Genomic DNA, 16,152 nt, shown 5'->3' on the forward strand with positions numbered 1-16,152 from the left:
AGACAGCATTTGTGCCTACATTATTATTTTTGCACTGCTTTGATATTGAGTGATAATATTTTTGTTTGCATTTTGTATGGTCTGTGGCTGTCTACATTTGACATAACTGATTGAGGAACAAGACCTTCGTGGTTGTTTCCAACTATATCGTTAGACCGACTGCATAAGTCATATTTCTGAGGAAGAAGCCACACACTGGCCAGGCAGCAGGTGCTCCTGGAATGATTTATTTAAAGTTGCTCTAAATTGGTTCCAGTACAGCTGAGGGAGCCCGTGGGCCAAGCTGTCTGCCGACCACATGCCTTAGTAGAAAGTACAGTCACACTGCATACTTCCCTCTTTGAAATACCAGAACATGACCATCACATGACCAAGGTGGAATTACCTGCTAGCACAGTTCTGTCACTCAAGCAGGGAATAAGCTTGATGAATTTTAGAATTTCAAAAATGTGGTGGCCATGTTGATGAACATGATGCAGTGAGAAAATTGAATTTTCATTTAACATTTACCATCGCTGGATGATAAAATAAAACCATCTAGCAGACAGGAGAAATTTTGAAACATTTGCATGTTTAAAAGCAGCAACCGGATGAGAGATGAGTATATTTTTATCATGAAATTTGCATGTTGCTGTGCTCTGCTGTGCCCCATCGGAGAGGAGAAAAGGTGGGAGTCCAGACGACCACTGAAGCAGATCTTCTATGCCTGGTTAACCGTGATGGTTTGCACAGTTAGCAGTTCACATCAATAGAGAGCGTACGGGGGAAAATCCTGCTTATGTAACTTAGGGCTAAAAACAAGCCTCAGGTCATAAGAGTGCTCAAATCCATGAGAAGGAAACAGCGAAGCTTCTAAAAAAGAGGAACCAGCTTAATGTTGAAAGATGCCTGTTTGCTAATGGATTTTTCATTTCGAATACATTTTCCAGTTTTACTTCTATTGTGTTTTCTTTGTAAGATTTTAGGCCTGAATGAAAGGAAACAACTGGGAGGGTAACAGAATGAAGTATCACAGCTTCATATTGCCATCTAGTGGCAACATAACACAAAAAATATTCAGTAATACTACAATTCGGGTTTTTATGATTAAAAAAATAGGTTAAAGTAAATCAGTACAAATTGAAATATATAAATAATTTAGTTGACAGAACTATTTCTCATTAGGTTTAGTATTTTTTTAGTTTATGTTTCCCCTCAGATTTCATAGGGTGTTCATTTTTTCCACTAACAATGCAACAATTTGTCATTTTTATCATATTTTTTTTGTCTTTGATAGGTAAAAATAGAATAATGTGTAAATTGTGTTGGATTCAGTCTCTGAACAATCTAAGTTGTGAGATGGAAACTTCCTTTTAGGTTTGCCAAAGCATATGTTCATCCATTTCTTTTTCCAAATGCTGATTGTGTTGCACTGATAACTTGCAGGATCTGTTTCTACTTGGCAGCACTGGTCATCTTGATGCACACTACAGACAATTCCATTCCCTCATTTTCCAAAGTGACTCCTTCAGGAAAAGCAGATCTTATCTGCCTATAAGCCCTTTGGACAAATTGTTTATTTGTTATTTCTGCTACATTTAAAACCTCGAGAGGTCTTACACGTGACCAGCAAGATTATAGATATTTCTCAGCAATTGCCCTGTAAAGTATTTTGTACACAGATGCTGCATAATAATTAACTATGATAATAATATTTATGGATGTAGCTTAAAGTGTGAGAAAATGGAGACAATGGAAGAAAATACATTCATTTTTGCACTGCTTGCAATAACTTCAGTATGACTAGAAGCTCATGTTATCTTCTTTCATGCTGCTTTTTCAACTTCACTGTTGCACTTTTCACTCTCAGTCATTTCTGTTGTCATTTCAACAATAACAGCTGTCAAAAGAAAATTCTGAGTCTCAATGGAGGTTGTTAAGGCCTAGTCACTGGGGAGGTGCACACATTAAGAAAGGTTGCGGTTATGTAGAGGATACTGAAATTTGATCTTATCTGAAAACCGCTCATCACATAAAACCTCTATGGTTTTGGTTTTGTATTCAAATCTTTGTTTTTATCCTGCCGGTGTTATTTTTCTAACCCTACAAAATAGGCTTTTGAGGATAAAATCATCATGTTTAGAATACAGTTACTGAGCTTTAGTCGGCACATTTACTCAAAAGAGAATATGCAGAATTCTGTAAATGAAAGACTTTGATAGTAGTGAATGTTACGTGAAATCTTAACAGCTCTAAGTCTCTTCAAAGTGCTTTCTTGCCTTTTTTTGTTAACTTTTGTTGAATTAATGAGCCACACATGCAGATGGTGGGGAAGCCCTGGACTGCTCCAGAGACATCTGTCTGAGTGTTTACGTGGTTTGTGTAGAAGCTCATTTTATTACTAAGTCACTCAAGGCTCGACAGCGAAACTCTCTCACCGTCTCATCTTCGTTACACACACATTTCCAAGAGTTTCCACATTGAGCTTAACATGGATCTCTACCTCATCTACACCCAATTACTCACTGACCCTAATTGAATACTTGGCAGAGAGCACGGGTGGTGATGGCGTGCACTGAGCTGCAGAATCATCTATCTTGGTCATTAGCCCCATTAGGTACCCCAACTGACCTATGATGTCTTTATAGAGGAAAGTCAAGGAAACTAACGAAACCACTTGTCCATTTGTCCATTTCATGGGTGTGTGAGAAAAGTAGTTAAAGTTGTCTTTCGCTATTATTTTGGGTATGAAATAGAGAGTTCCTTTAAAGTTTGGGGATGTGAGAGTACCTTTTGTGGTTTGAATAAGCATGTTTCCATGAGAGAGGGGCTTTTTTCTTGTGTCTCACGTGGAAAGAGGTTTTCAGTTATATTTTGACGTTGCGAAACACAGCAGGCATACAGTGTGAACTCACTAATTCAGACAGTGAACTTATTTAACTTTGAATCTTTAAAAAGGTCATAACTTTGTCTTTTAGAAGAGAACAAAGACTGAAACCACTACTCTCTAAGCTTACCAAATCACATCAAATTCAGAAAATTTGCTGGACACGTCAGCATTCACACTCAGCTCTGGATCATTCCACATCTCATCCTACTATCACATCATCTGATGACAAATAATGTGTGTAAATATGCGTGAGTGTTTAGGTAGTGTGTCTGCATAGTGGGGATTTGTAAGCACTGGAGAAAAAACAAGCTGTATTTTTGGTTGCACCATATACGGTGTTAGTTCTCAGTGCAGCACAGCTCTGTAGAGTTTGGAGAGGGGACAGCTGTGGCCCAAGATTTACTCCACCTCTCCTTAAAGCCAATGCAGCTGAGCTCTCAGCCTCTTCATCGCATCCTGGATCCAGCAGAAAATGAGTCTGGAGCAGGAGAGGGGACCTGGTCCGCCTTTGGCCTCTCCCAGGGGGTGAATTACGATTTCCCGAGTAACACTGAACCCGGGGAAACAGCCTGAACGGCCATTCATCAGCCTGGGTGTCTGCATCCTCCTGAACAATGTGTGACCCCTGGGCGTAAAGAGGGTCAGGAGAGGGAAGACTTCCACCCTCATGCAGATACACGCATATTACAAACACACCCTATGGCTCATACGCACATCACGCTTATACACACCAGCCAACCCTACAGTAAAAATCCTCAGAGTAAACCATCCCTGGGAAAAAAAAATCACATTGGTGGAGGGAACTTTTTAATAGCAAAACAACAAAAAGTGTATCCTCCTGTGATGTGGCTGACCCGCTGCATAGCAACAGCATCAACTCTAAATTTTTGGGGGGGCATTTTTCACTCATTACGTTTTTATTTTAGAGCTCGTTGCAGAACAAAACACTGTTACTGCTATATTTTCTTACTGAGATCCAAATGTAGCCATATATGAAGTAACACTGTAAAAGTGCAATACACACACACACACACACACACATATATATACATACATACTCTATTGGCTAGATACAGCTGGACTCAGTAATAATCTATGATGCAAAACAAATCATATGACTTTATGGCCATAATAATGATTTCTTTCTCTTTTTTGTCTCTCATTAAATTGTATTTAGTGTAATTCTAGCATGATTTAGTAACTGTGTGTTCAGTGTATTTGTTACCATATGTCTAGTTCATCTACGAAAATGTGCATTTTTCAGTGAGGCAAAAACATACACTCATTAACTCGTTAGCTTATTAGCAGGTAGCTATATTGAATAGAAGAATAACAATTTTAAGATTAAAACTATAAGAATAAGAATATCTTTGTGTTACATCTGCAAGCTGGCTGTGGTTAAAGAAAATTAACTGTGTACATTATATTCATTTAAAGGAGTAAAAAATATACCAGGGCTATTCCTTTAAGCAAAACAAACCACAAAGCTGTATAATAAAACTAATCTACAGTTATTTATGTGACGATTGTACTTCATAATGTGGTTTTTCATAAGCAGGATTTGTCTTTTCTTTGTTGACGTTTATGTTTGATGTTTTTTTTTTTCTGCAGCATATTTTCCCTTGAGTTAGCAAATGAGTTTAAATCTGCCTAATCCTTCTGAAAAGCTAACAAACTCCAAAACTGAAAAGGAGTAAAACAGTAAAAAAAGATTTATTGTGCATACCATCAGGCAGAAGATTGCACAACTGCAATGATATCATTGTGAAAATGCTAGAAAACACAGAATGGACACAAAACAAGGCCCTGTCTTTATTGTCCCTCATACAGTTGCTACGATCCCACCGATGACCACAGCACCAGAGCGGACCAATCACTGTTGGTCTGAAGGTCTTTAAGCTTGACTGGTAGGTGAGAAGGTTTATAGTGCTGTATAGACCAAGGGATGGGATCTATCTGTATCTCTGTCTGGGAACCTGACAGCTCTGGGTTTAGTCTGCACCCAGACCTCCTACATGCATGTCTCACTGTTTACTGGCCCCCGCCTCACACTCCTCCCTCTGCACATCTATCATTTCAGCAGGACCACACACACATACATGACATACACAAATACAAATACACATTTGCACATACCCTAACGCAAAGGTTATTATCTCTTGATTAACCTTAACCTGAATCAAAGCCATCATCCTAACTTAAACGTGTCCATAAATCTTATTCTTCTCTATATTCAATCCAACTTCTACAAAGCTGAAGCTTTTGAAAAGCCTTTTTGTGAAGTTAGGAAGAGCATGGCCTCATTTGAGAAAAATGTACCCACTTTGAAAATCTAAAACTCATTTGTTTCTCACAGGGACAGCGAAACATTAGCGCACACATACTCTAGCTTGACCAGCTCACTCCCAACTCTAATTCTGATCTGCGTCATTGGGTTCCTCCAGTGCAGATGTGTCGTACGGAGCCAGATTGGTGCTCATTCCACACGCAATTTCCTGTAATAAAAGAGCAGTTTGAGACGATGAACTCTGAGCGAGCTGATGCCAGCCGGTGATACCTGCACACTTGGGAATTCTGCCCACGTCTGACCCTACAAAATGTTGTCCACACACTCGCCAACAGACATTTACTGGGTCACATAAAGTTGATTGTGGTTATTATATTTGGTCGAAACATCTTGGTGTCAAAGGAACAAATACAAATGGTGCTATTTGTGTATAACGTTTACCATCTTTCTGCCCTATAAAGACATACATGTGTTTGTATGTGAGCAGGGAGCTGCCTCTCAGTCTCTGATGGTAGAAAAAGGGAAGATTGTTCAAGTCTGCTTAACAATCTCCCCTTTTTCAGCAGGAAGAACCAATAACCCCCTCCACCTCCCATTTTCTCTCTGGCACTGTCCATCCATCATTAGTCAGCCTGACTGCAGCTCCAGGCCCATACTTACTCCAACCATAACCCTACCCCTAACCCTTAATCCCACCATGCCTTCTGCTCTCACCTTTCCCACATGAACAGGCTTCCTGGGAGAACTGGAGCTTTCTCTCTTTCTTTCTTTCTTTCTTTCGCAGGAAATGATTTCTATCTCTAGCTGCATGATAACTTGCATGATGTTTGTTCTTTTTTCTTCTTGCATTTTCTATTGCTGTGCTAATCCTTACACTATGAGAGCATCCATCTGTTTGGCTGAAGGTCTGCGATCCTTTGGATTATTTACACCTCTTATTCAGTGCAAGTCTGTTAGAGGTTTTATTCCTTCCTCTGCTATCATGCTCACAGCAGCAATAAAGACACTTAACAAAAAGGTTTAAAGGTGTGTTAATTACAAAAAGAAACAACATTTTTCTCCCTTTACGTAACAATATGTACATACATTTGTTTTTATCTGCCCATGTTTTTTTTTAAATATTGAATCTGCAATTGTGTTACATCACTACAAAAAATCTTCAGCCATTTTGGCAGCTCTACGTGACTTTGACACATCAGTATTTTGAGCTCATTTCTTTATCAGCTCAGAATGACAAGCCATAACAAGTATAATGTTTGCTATGTTCAGCACCTTCTGTTTTGTGGGCTACCATGTTAACATTTGCAAAATACAGCTTGAGGCCTCTTAGAAGGTCACTAGTTTTTATGGTATTAGTCATCAACCAAAGCACCAGACAAATAGATTTGGATGAGAAATGTTAAAACACTGCCAAAGTGATTATTATCAACCCCTGGAGAAACAAAAATGTCTGTTTCAAATGACTGTCCATGCAATACTTGTGGAGACATTTCATTCACCTCCACAAACATTAACCTCATGGTGGAGCTAGAGGAGAAGTCAGGGGATCGTGACAGTCAGTAGAATAGATTGCCTGGGAGCCATGGTGTGTTTGTTAAAAGTTACATGGCAATCAGTCCAGTAGCTGACCCAAAGACTGACTTTACTATCCACTGAACCTTGCCGCCAGTATTGTTAAAATTTCAACAACATCTCTTTCTGGAAAACAGCGTCCCTGTTACTCAACAAAATCCACAGAAAACACAGTCATCAGTTTTCAGAAAGACCACTTCTTCAACAGACAGTGGTTCCAAAGAAAACGGCTCATTTTATGTTATGTTGAATTAGTTTTTAGAGGTAAAAAGGGGGAACTTTTCAGGAAGGCATGCTTTAGTGCTATGACAAATTCCATTTGTCTTCATTATGTTGGAGTGAAAGAGAGATCTTGGACATGGATGTCAAAAAATATTGGTACATAAAAGCAGCTGGTATGAAGTAAATGAGAAAATGGGTTTTTGTAATTTGAGTGAATCGACTTTTCAAATATACAAAACCGGCGAAACAGTTATGCCTCGTTTTTGGTATAAAATCTTCCCTGTTGACAAAATGAACTTTGAACACTTTCTGCATGTATTTGTGATGAAATTATATTACTGCAATTTTCTCTTGAATGTACGACCCAAACAAACACAACCTTGAGTGTTTTCTGTTCTTGCAATCTCAGAGGCATTACCAGAGCCAACAGATTGCTGTCTTACATGAACATTAGCACCAGGTCACAGAGACAGGATGTTGATAACATCCATGTAAACTCCACCTCTCTCTGGCTTTCTCTCTTTACTTGTCCACCTTTGCATGACCACACCAGACAAATATTCATCATAAGAAAACAGAATCAAACAAACAAAAACAAAGATGTGAACATGCTTGCAAATGAGGACCCACATTGCACCAAGGTGCTTACGTGACTGATGACAAAACTCATCTTGAGATACTTATTACTTTAATCATATAGCGTCACCCATTTCTGATCCCACTCACTGTTGCAGAAAACAATTCTTTCTTTTGAGGAAATTTAGGAAATTCCACCATTAAGATGTTGAGGTTTCATTCTGACTGTTTACAGTATCCATGCACTTTCATGTAATCCACAATAATTGGATTTAAACATACCGAAGCCATGTTATACCTAAACTTATTACTCAGAGCAGCGACACTGAACCCCAGGAGAATTAAATGTCAAGATGAAATGTTTCTCCCAGGTGGACATTCATCCCCATTTATAAACATACATTCAATGTATTTCTGCTGTTTTAATCAACTGAATTCTCAACCATCAACCAAGAAATTCCCTTAAATTTCTTTCACTTCACAAAACAGGTTTTGGGTGACAGAGTCACATATATTTTGGGTCATTTTTACTGAAGTTTAATTACATCATTTGCACATAGAGTATTCAAACTCTGTGGCCTTACCATTTCATTATGTCACGGAATTTTTCTAGATATATTGTGTGTAATCATATACACATTTCCTCAAAATTGGGGCTGACATTTTGGTGACTTTGGCAATGTCTACTAAAATTTAAAACCAACTTCTGGTTGTTTGATTGATGATTTTGTGAGGAACATGAATTTATTGTTATTATTATTATTATTGTTATTATTATTATTATTATTATTATTATTATTGTTTTTAATCAAGAAACCGGAATAAACTTTTATAGATATTCTCATCCTCATCATCAGTTTGTTTCATATATATTCTCCTTTACTATGAAGTGATTTGCTGTTTCAAATTGTATTCTGACACAGTAATACCCACATAGCCAGAGTCCTCTTTTTGGTGGCACCAGTAAAGTCAGAGCAAATTAATCGTGTTATTCAACAGCTCCCAGCAGCGTTGTATAAATTTGTCCTCCACGCTCTGACATTAGATGGAGTATGAGGGTTATGCTGCGTTTACTCGCACGCCTTCCGTGGGTTGGCAGCTGTCCAGCGGGCTCAAGACTGTTCGAGTCCCTTGTCGGGTCAGGCCTGTAGGCAGGATCTTCTAGGCCTGATTACAATACTGTCACAGAATGACAGATGAAGGCTCTAAAGAGCTCTATCTTTAGCTCTGGGTAAGGCCTTCACTGCTCCAGCCTCCACTGGGCTCTTAAGGGAAGAATGGTGGGACGAAGAGGAAGGGAAAGAAAGCAGCAGATGGAGAGAGAGAAAATAAGTCACTACATGGGAAGAAAGTCACCTATGTTATGGCAAGTGGTGCGGTTTACCAGAAAGAGTTATTGCAGTGAGAAGATATGCGGATGACGGAAGAGCGTTGCTTAAATCACTGCAATCTGCAGAATAAAACTGTATCTGTAGCAGTGGACGTCAATAGTGAGTAATTTCTGCACATATCTACAGTGAGAGTGCCCCGTGTGTCCTCACTCCCTATCACCGACACAGTGGTATTGCTGTCAGCGAAGAAGACAAAGCAGAATTTTCCCCTGGCCTCCCTCTGTCTGTCCACCTCCCCTCTCAGGCCTCTGTTGGTTTAACCCTGGTGGGCAGCAGGCAGGCCTGACAGCACCCAGACACTATCATGTGATTTATGGCGCGCTCCGAGAGTGGAGAGGAGATGACCACTCAGATCTGACCCCTGCCATCTTATCAGCCACTCATCAAGAAGTAAAGAACACTCAGACTTATCGTCGCTTGCTCATCTAAACCATACACCCAGGCAGCACTGAGCACAGTTAGTCACAGTAGTTCAAGGAATTAGTAGAGATAGTATGTGGTAAGAAGAGAATTTCCATACATTTCTGTATCTCTTGTGCTAATATTTATTGGTTGTTTTTAAAGTTACACATCAGCATCCAGATATGTGCATATACTTACGAATATAGTTTGCAAATACTGCTCTAAAAATAAGAACATGATAAAAAAAAAATCTGTTGTATCCATATTTAATTTGCAAATGATGCCAACAAGAGTAAATTTTTTTTCATGTAGTGGTTCATTTATTTAACCAGAGCAAAGCAGGATCTGTGTTTTTATGCTGAGTTTAACCACTGCATCACATATTATATAGCAGTTGCTATCAAATGTGTAGCTAATCAAGACTTGAGGTAAAGTGTAGTTCAATGAGAAATAATTGTTTTAGTATGTTTTTTGTCACAATGCAGTTTTTTTCTACTTTGCAGTACAGTCTGTATCCTATAGAGGGAGTCCTGCCCAATGATATAAAACCAAAAGAATGTCCATAATCCACAGCACCTCTCTTGGCCAGAGCTTGGAAGGCCACAGTAGCTCATTGTCATTTTAGCCCTTCAATTAAATACCAGTTGTGATGTAAAATTAGGAAACATTTCTTTAGAGAGCAATGTCTAAATACAGAGATATTTGAAATGTACTTTGTGAAGCTGAAAGCAGGATTCGGCTTCATGGGGTGAAATCCCCGTTAATTCAACCATAGTGGGTATTATATGTATACCTGGTGATTTCTTTTCCAACCCGAAGAAAAAGAAACATTTTTTCCACAGAGTTCACCACAGAACATCTTTCAAAACAAGCACCGGGCTGGGTTTAAGGTGATGTAAACACAGATCTATTTCTGTGGCTATGACACACGGTGGTTTCTCTGGAAAGAGAACAGCAGCCCAGCATTACAACAAAGGAGGCCACACAGACAGTGGTGGTTAGAGCATCTCTCTGGACCCAGACATGGACAGACGGATGGATAAAGGGATAGGTCATTGAAGCCAAATGCAGTGAATGCACAGAAATACTCCAAAATGTATACTGCATGCTTATGTGCAGGCAGAGAAGGGCTACTATCTATTTGGATTGTTTATTTTTCTGTTTGCAATTTGTAACCTTACTATGCTAAGCACTTCAATTTGCGCTAAACAAAATTGAATTGAATTGGATTGAATTATTGTGTATTCAGATGACCTTTCATAAGCTTTATCTATTAGTGTTAGTATCAGATAGCAATGTAGTTTTGAAAACTGTAGAGAAGATAGTGGATACTGATAATGCATGTAAAGAGTCCAGAAGGAAGCAGGACAGAATTTAAATTTACATTTATTTCAGGGTTTTTCAAACAGCACTTCCATGGTACAGAATAAAGACGTGAGAGAAAAACAGTTTGGAGTGCCGGAGAGGAAGAAACGAGCCAGATCACTGTGGTAAAGTCACCCTGACACAGAGACACAGAACAGACAAAGAGCTCCCCCTCGTAAACTCTGCAGCGAGTCCTCAGCAATCTGGCTCACACGGGCATACAGTGACACTCACTGCAACACATCCACACATGCTGAAGCCTCGTCCAGTTAAAAAAAAATGTCTTAGGTGAACACTGAGGTGGGGAGGGAGCTGAATCTGTGGGTGTATTTGCGTTTGTGAGCCAGTTTTATCAGTAGTAGGGGTTCTGTGACTGCCACGGTGCAGGGATCGATCAGACAGCCGACAGTCGAGGGCAGACGTCACCCACACACTCCTCCTTTCAGTGAGCCCCGGCCCACCCAATTTACTCCATCAATCAGTGGGTTAGGTGCCAAAAACTCTCTTGCCTAATCCAACAACCTCCCTCACACCCCAAACACACAAACACGTGACAACGGATCTTGCTCACTTACACTGTTGACCACATTGGAGCTCATCTCCAAGGAGCAAAGGTGAATTAGTGGTGTGATGGATGGCAGGCGGAGGCACATATGAGCTTAACTCTCACTGTACCACACAGATGCATTCAGGAGGTAAATGTAATTAATACGGCTTCATGTGATCTTTTTAATTCAATCCTTCACAAAAACACCAAGTCGTTCGGACAGTTGTTTGTTTGTTTTAGTCGCCAAGCAAAGTTGCTCAATGATCACAAATGCACCCCAGTCCATGCTGACATGTGGAACAACGCAGGCACGCTATTCTCTTCATCACCTACGTGAATGTGTGGGAGCCGGAAGATAAAGTGCAGATGATGTGCGCAATGCAGGGGGATTTGTCTGAGTGTATCGGAGGCGGATAAACATGACGTGTGTAGTTTTGTGATCCACAAAGTTCAGAGGCCAATGCATTGTTCAGTTTAAAGCCTCCTGTGCTTTTTAAAACTATCCAGTTTCAGCTGAGTCAAGGCAAGTGTTGCTAGTTAGTGTGTGAGGCGGGATCTGGGAGATGGCTTCTTTTCTGGGGGAGTATACCAGAGACGTAGATCACTGGGAGACAACAGTGACAGCAGGGTAGCCACTCAGCGGAGGCCCACAAAGATTGAAAAGTGATAATTTGGCTGGTTATAACAGCGATTCTCCAGCAGGCATTTTATCAGGTATTTTCCATTTTTACTTCTAGTACTCTTCCATCATTTAATGGTATGGCATTTAGAGAAAAGGTGTAAATGTTTCCAGCTTGCTGCAGACGCATGCTGGCAGTGACTAACCGACCACAAACGCGTCATCAGATTTACAAACAGATAACAGCAGAAAACTCAACAGTGACAGGATTTCTAAATACTGATGTCATCTCTTGGTGCCCCTGAGTGAAATAACTTCCTCATGACAGGATTCAGCAGCAATGCATTCAAAAAAAGAAGAAAAAAGTCCATCTTGAAACAAAAAATAAACATCATAGAATAAAAGCACTCCCTGACACAGATAATGACAGGATTGACGCAGAGCTTCCTGCTATGGGTGCAGTACAGTATAATATCAGACTGACTGGGATAAATCAAGGTAAGACATGTCTACTTTTCCTCTCTCCTTCATGTCACACTTCCAGTCTTAAAACCCAGTTTCTGGTTTATTTCCACTCGGTCCGGGTCGAGTGTGACGCACGTTTGGAATGGCCAGGGAAATAATTGCTGCTTTTTATTGCAGTGGTGCTGTCTCAACAGGGAAGAAACTTCTCTAAGTAACTATTTGGGTCTCCTGTCTGGATCCACATGTTGTACAGTAGCAGAACCCCGAACATTGCTAACACCACAGACAGGAAAAAAAAAAAAAAAAAAGCTTTATTCTGGTGTGCCTGTGTGGCAAAGCAGGAAGGCAAATGGTCAGCCAATGGGAGTGGGATGATAATTTTGATGAAAACAGTCGTCACATTGCCAGAAATTTGCTAATCAAATACAACCATCACTGAGATTGTATTTTTTATAGCTTTTATGTTACTTGACAACAGAAAGTGAGTAAGCTGCCATTAGAATATACATGTCTCATAGCAATTCCTTAAAAAATAAGATATATTTATGCTTTAAATCTATTTTGTGATTTAAAATGATACCAGATCTGCAGTATGAATCATTTATGTGTTGCTCCATGCTGCATATCTGATTCAACAGGCCAGCAGTCAGTTCTCACAGCTAAACAGTGAAGTCATGACCTCCGTTAAAAGAACCTCGTCATTTATCAGCTCTGTTGTTATTGCTCTGACACAAAGGGTTAGCAGTTCAAATAATGCAATTTATAAGTATAGGTAACAGAATCTAATAGAATTATACTGGCTCATGCTGTGTGTGTGTGTTCACGTGTGCTCGTGTTTGCATGCTGGCATGTGGCGATGACGTACACATGTTTGTGTTAAACTGCCACTGCTTGCCTACTTGTATTTCCCCTGCAGGGATACTGATAGTCCTTCAGATAAGCCCCATCTCCATTTACAATCACAGCTCCTGAAATTGAGTCTTTTTTCTCTAATAAGTAAATTACCTCTAATACCTTCTGTGCTGTACTTGGCTGCTCTCAGTCTGCTCAGACCCCTCATGGAAACCAGATGTTGCACCAGCCTGCCAGCACATATACATGCACCATCTAATGTATGGTGGCGCAACAGACAACCAGCCCTCAAAGGCACACACATTTACATGCGTGCACATGTCCCCAATGACTGTAATAGGTAGCTTTTTCACTCTCCTTTTCAATCTGAAAGGAACTTAAACATACCTTCAGTATTTCCAGTTTTATATATTTCCTTCCTCTCAGCACCACTTTCCCTCTCTCTTACCTCGCTTTATTTTCTCCTCTGTCACCATCACTCCTGTCCTTTTATCTCTGCGGCCAGCTTTATCCCCACCGGAGTCATTTCTTCCGCACAATAACAAACACAGGTTTTGTATTAAGGTTAGGGTTCAAATCCAGTTGGCTAATGAAGGTATCAATCGATCTTGAGGTGTAGCACCGCAAGCTTAGGAGGGATCAATAGCCCCACCTGGAAAACGTATTTATCCACGCAGCTTGTTTGACATTCCTCAACAGCTGTATATCAATAATGTAAACACGGTGAAGCTGTTAACTATTGCTAATGATATATCCTCAGTTTACAGATGTATCCATCATTGGTTGGCGATAACTTCTGGTTTTGGACAGTGAAAAGAGAGGGTTAAAACGGATACCATATGTGGTGCGCAAAGTCTGATGAGTGCATGTGTGCATGTGTGAGAGGCGCAGTGTGTTTGTATGTGGAACGTGTGTGTGTGTGTGTGTGTGTGTGTGTGTGTGTGTGTGTGCATGCGTACATGGTGGTGGTTGAGGGTAGGAGGGCGGTTTTGTGGATGCTCACCCTCACTGACAGGCCTCCATGAGTGCTGCGCCATGTGTGCCAATGGACATGCTGTTTCGGTATCATGTGGTTTCCAAAAATACCCAGTTATGGACACACATTGAACCCTCCCCCACCAGCACCAGCACCAGCCACCTCCACCCCTACACAAACACACAGCCAAACACTCAGCACAGACACAGTGAGAAAGCATAGGTTGACCTTCCATGTGTGCTGCTGCTTGTGACCCGTACCTGTTTCTGTGGGTTTTAGAGGCAGCTTCACACCGCCGTGTCACGCATCGCCACACTGTAGGCCTCCAAACACTGACTCTTTGTACAGCCACAGCAGTGCGTGGGAAGAGTCTTCCGCCGCACACAACCTAATGCCCATCTTTGTGAGCATCTCTGACGTTAAATTTGATTTTCACATTTGATTGGCGATGGTGAAAAGTAACTCAAATCGGTAGATAAGTTTTATCTGTATCTACTTCTTCTTATTTGGAGAATTTACATATGATGTTACTTCATGTGTCTACTTATTTAGATTGCACATTTTGCTTAAACAGTATACCGTATATCACTCATATATTATGTTACACCATTGGTTAGCTATCAGCTAGTTCACATATTATTCACACTGGCTCCACCACAGTAAAATTCTACATACATGCAGATTCACCAGTATGTTCAATCACTAATATAAAATAATGTGATATACGAAATAAATATAAAATCTTCTATATTTGGTAATTATTTTTTGCGATTTCTGTTGTCTTCTGGTTCTAATTATAGTGCGGTATTGCTACTGTATTATTCTATACATTGTGGGATTTTTACTGTATTTCTTCCACCTCTGAAATTTTTATAAGTAACTTGAAATTTCTAATATGAATTTTTAAATCACATTTGTTGTCTGTCTCATTTTTTTGGCTCTCTTTTGTACATGTACTCTGTGTTAGTATGTTTTGTGGGATTGTTTGTATTTTCTGTGCCTATCAGTGTGTTTGTGGGCATGTATCTCTGTGCCTATTAGTGGAGGACAGTGGTCCGTGTACTGGAGCAGTGCAGGGCAAATAAGGCCCATCTGGAAACGATTGGCTGAGACTGGAGCCCTGCAGCTACAAGAGCTTCTGCCCACTTTATCCTCTTTTCACAGGGCAAAGCCTCTCGGTCTCTGTTTTTTTCCTCTGTCTCTCCATCCGTCTCTCTTCCTCTCAGAGGTGCATGAAAACCTTCATAGAGAGAAATGTCGGCCTAATGTAGATAAACATTCGAGGGACACATGCAGCAGACGTACATATACAAAGAATGACATAAGACGCACACACACTTACATCCTTTCTATTGGCAGCATCTCTTCCAATCTGACCCCAGAGGGAAGTGGTGGACCGAGCTGGAGATCCCTATCATTGCGGCCCCAGAGACAGTGAGCTGATTGTGTGTGTGTGTGTGTTTGTGTGCGTATGTCTACGTATGTTCGTGTGTGTGTGTGTGTGTGTGTGTGTGGAGGACAAGCTGTGTCCCTGGAGAGAGGTGGATATAGAGGAGCCCTGAGGCCACAGGAAATCCACAGAGACAGACAGACTGAGAGAGTGAAGCCTGTCAGAGAGAGCAGAGGAGACTGGGAGAGAGATGGGGTGGGGGGAAAGAAAACTGACGGATGGAGAAGAAGTTTGTGATAGATATACAGAGACGCTGCGCTGTTGATCTTCTATATCTTCATTCTAATGTGGCAGACATCTGCTGTTCTAGATGCTGTTGAAGATCAAACTTCTTGGCAAGCATAAAACATCACAATGAAATCTTCACCTCTTTAGGCTACAATTGGGTTATCTGTATCATTGTTTGTTTTTTGTTAAAGCTGATCAATTTCCATCATGTGTTCTTCCTCCCTTAAATGGTCTTCTGACTCATTTTTATTTTCCAGCTGAACGTGGATTCAGGAGGCCACAGTGAGCTGCAGTAAGCTCTTATGAGTCGAGGCCTTCTGCTTCACTCCAC

Source organism: Amphiprion ocellaris, chromosome 1 (assembly GCF_022539595.1).
Source record: "Amphiprion ocellaris isolate individual 3 ecotype Okinawa chromosome 1, ASM2253959v1, whole genome shotgun sequence".
Lineage (NCBI taxonomy): Eukaryota > Metazoa > Chordata > Actinopteri > Pomacentridae > Amphiprion > Amphiprion ocellaris.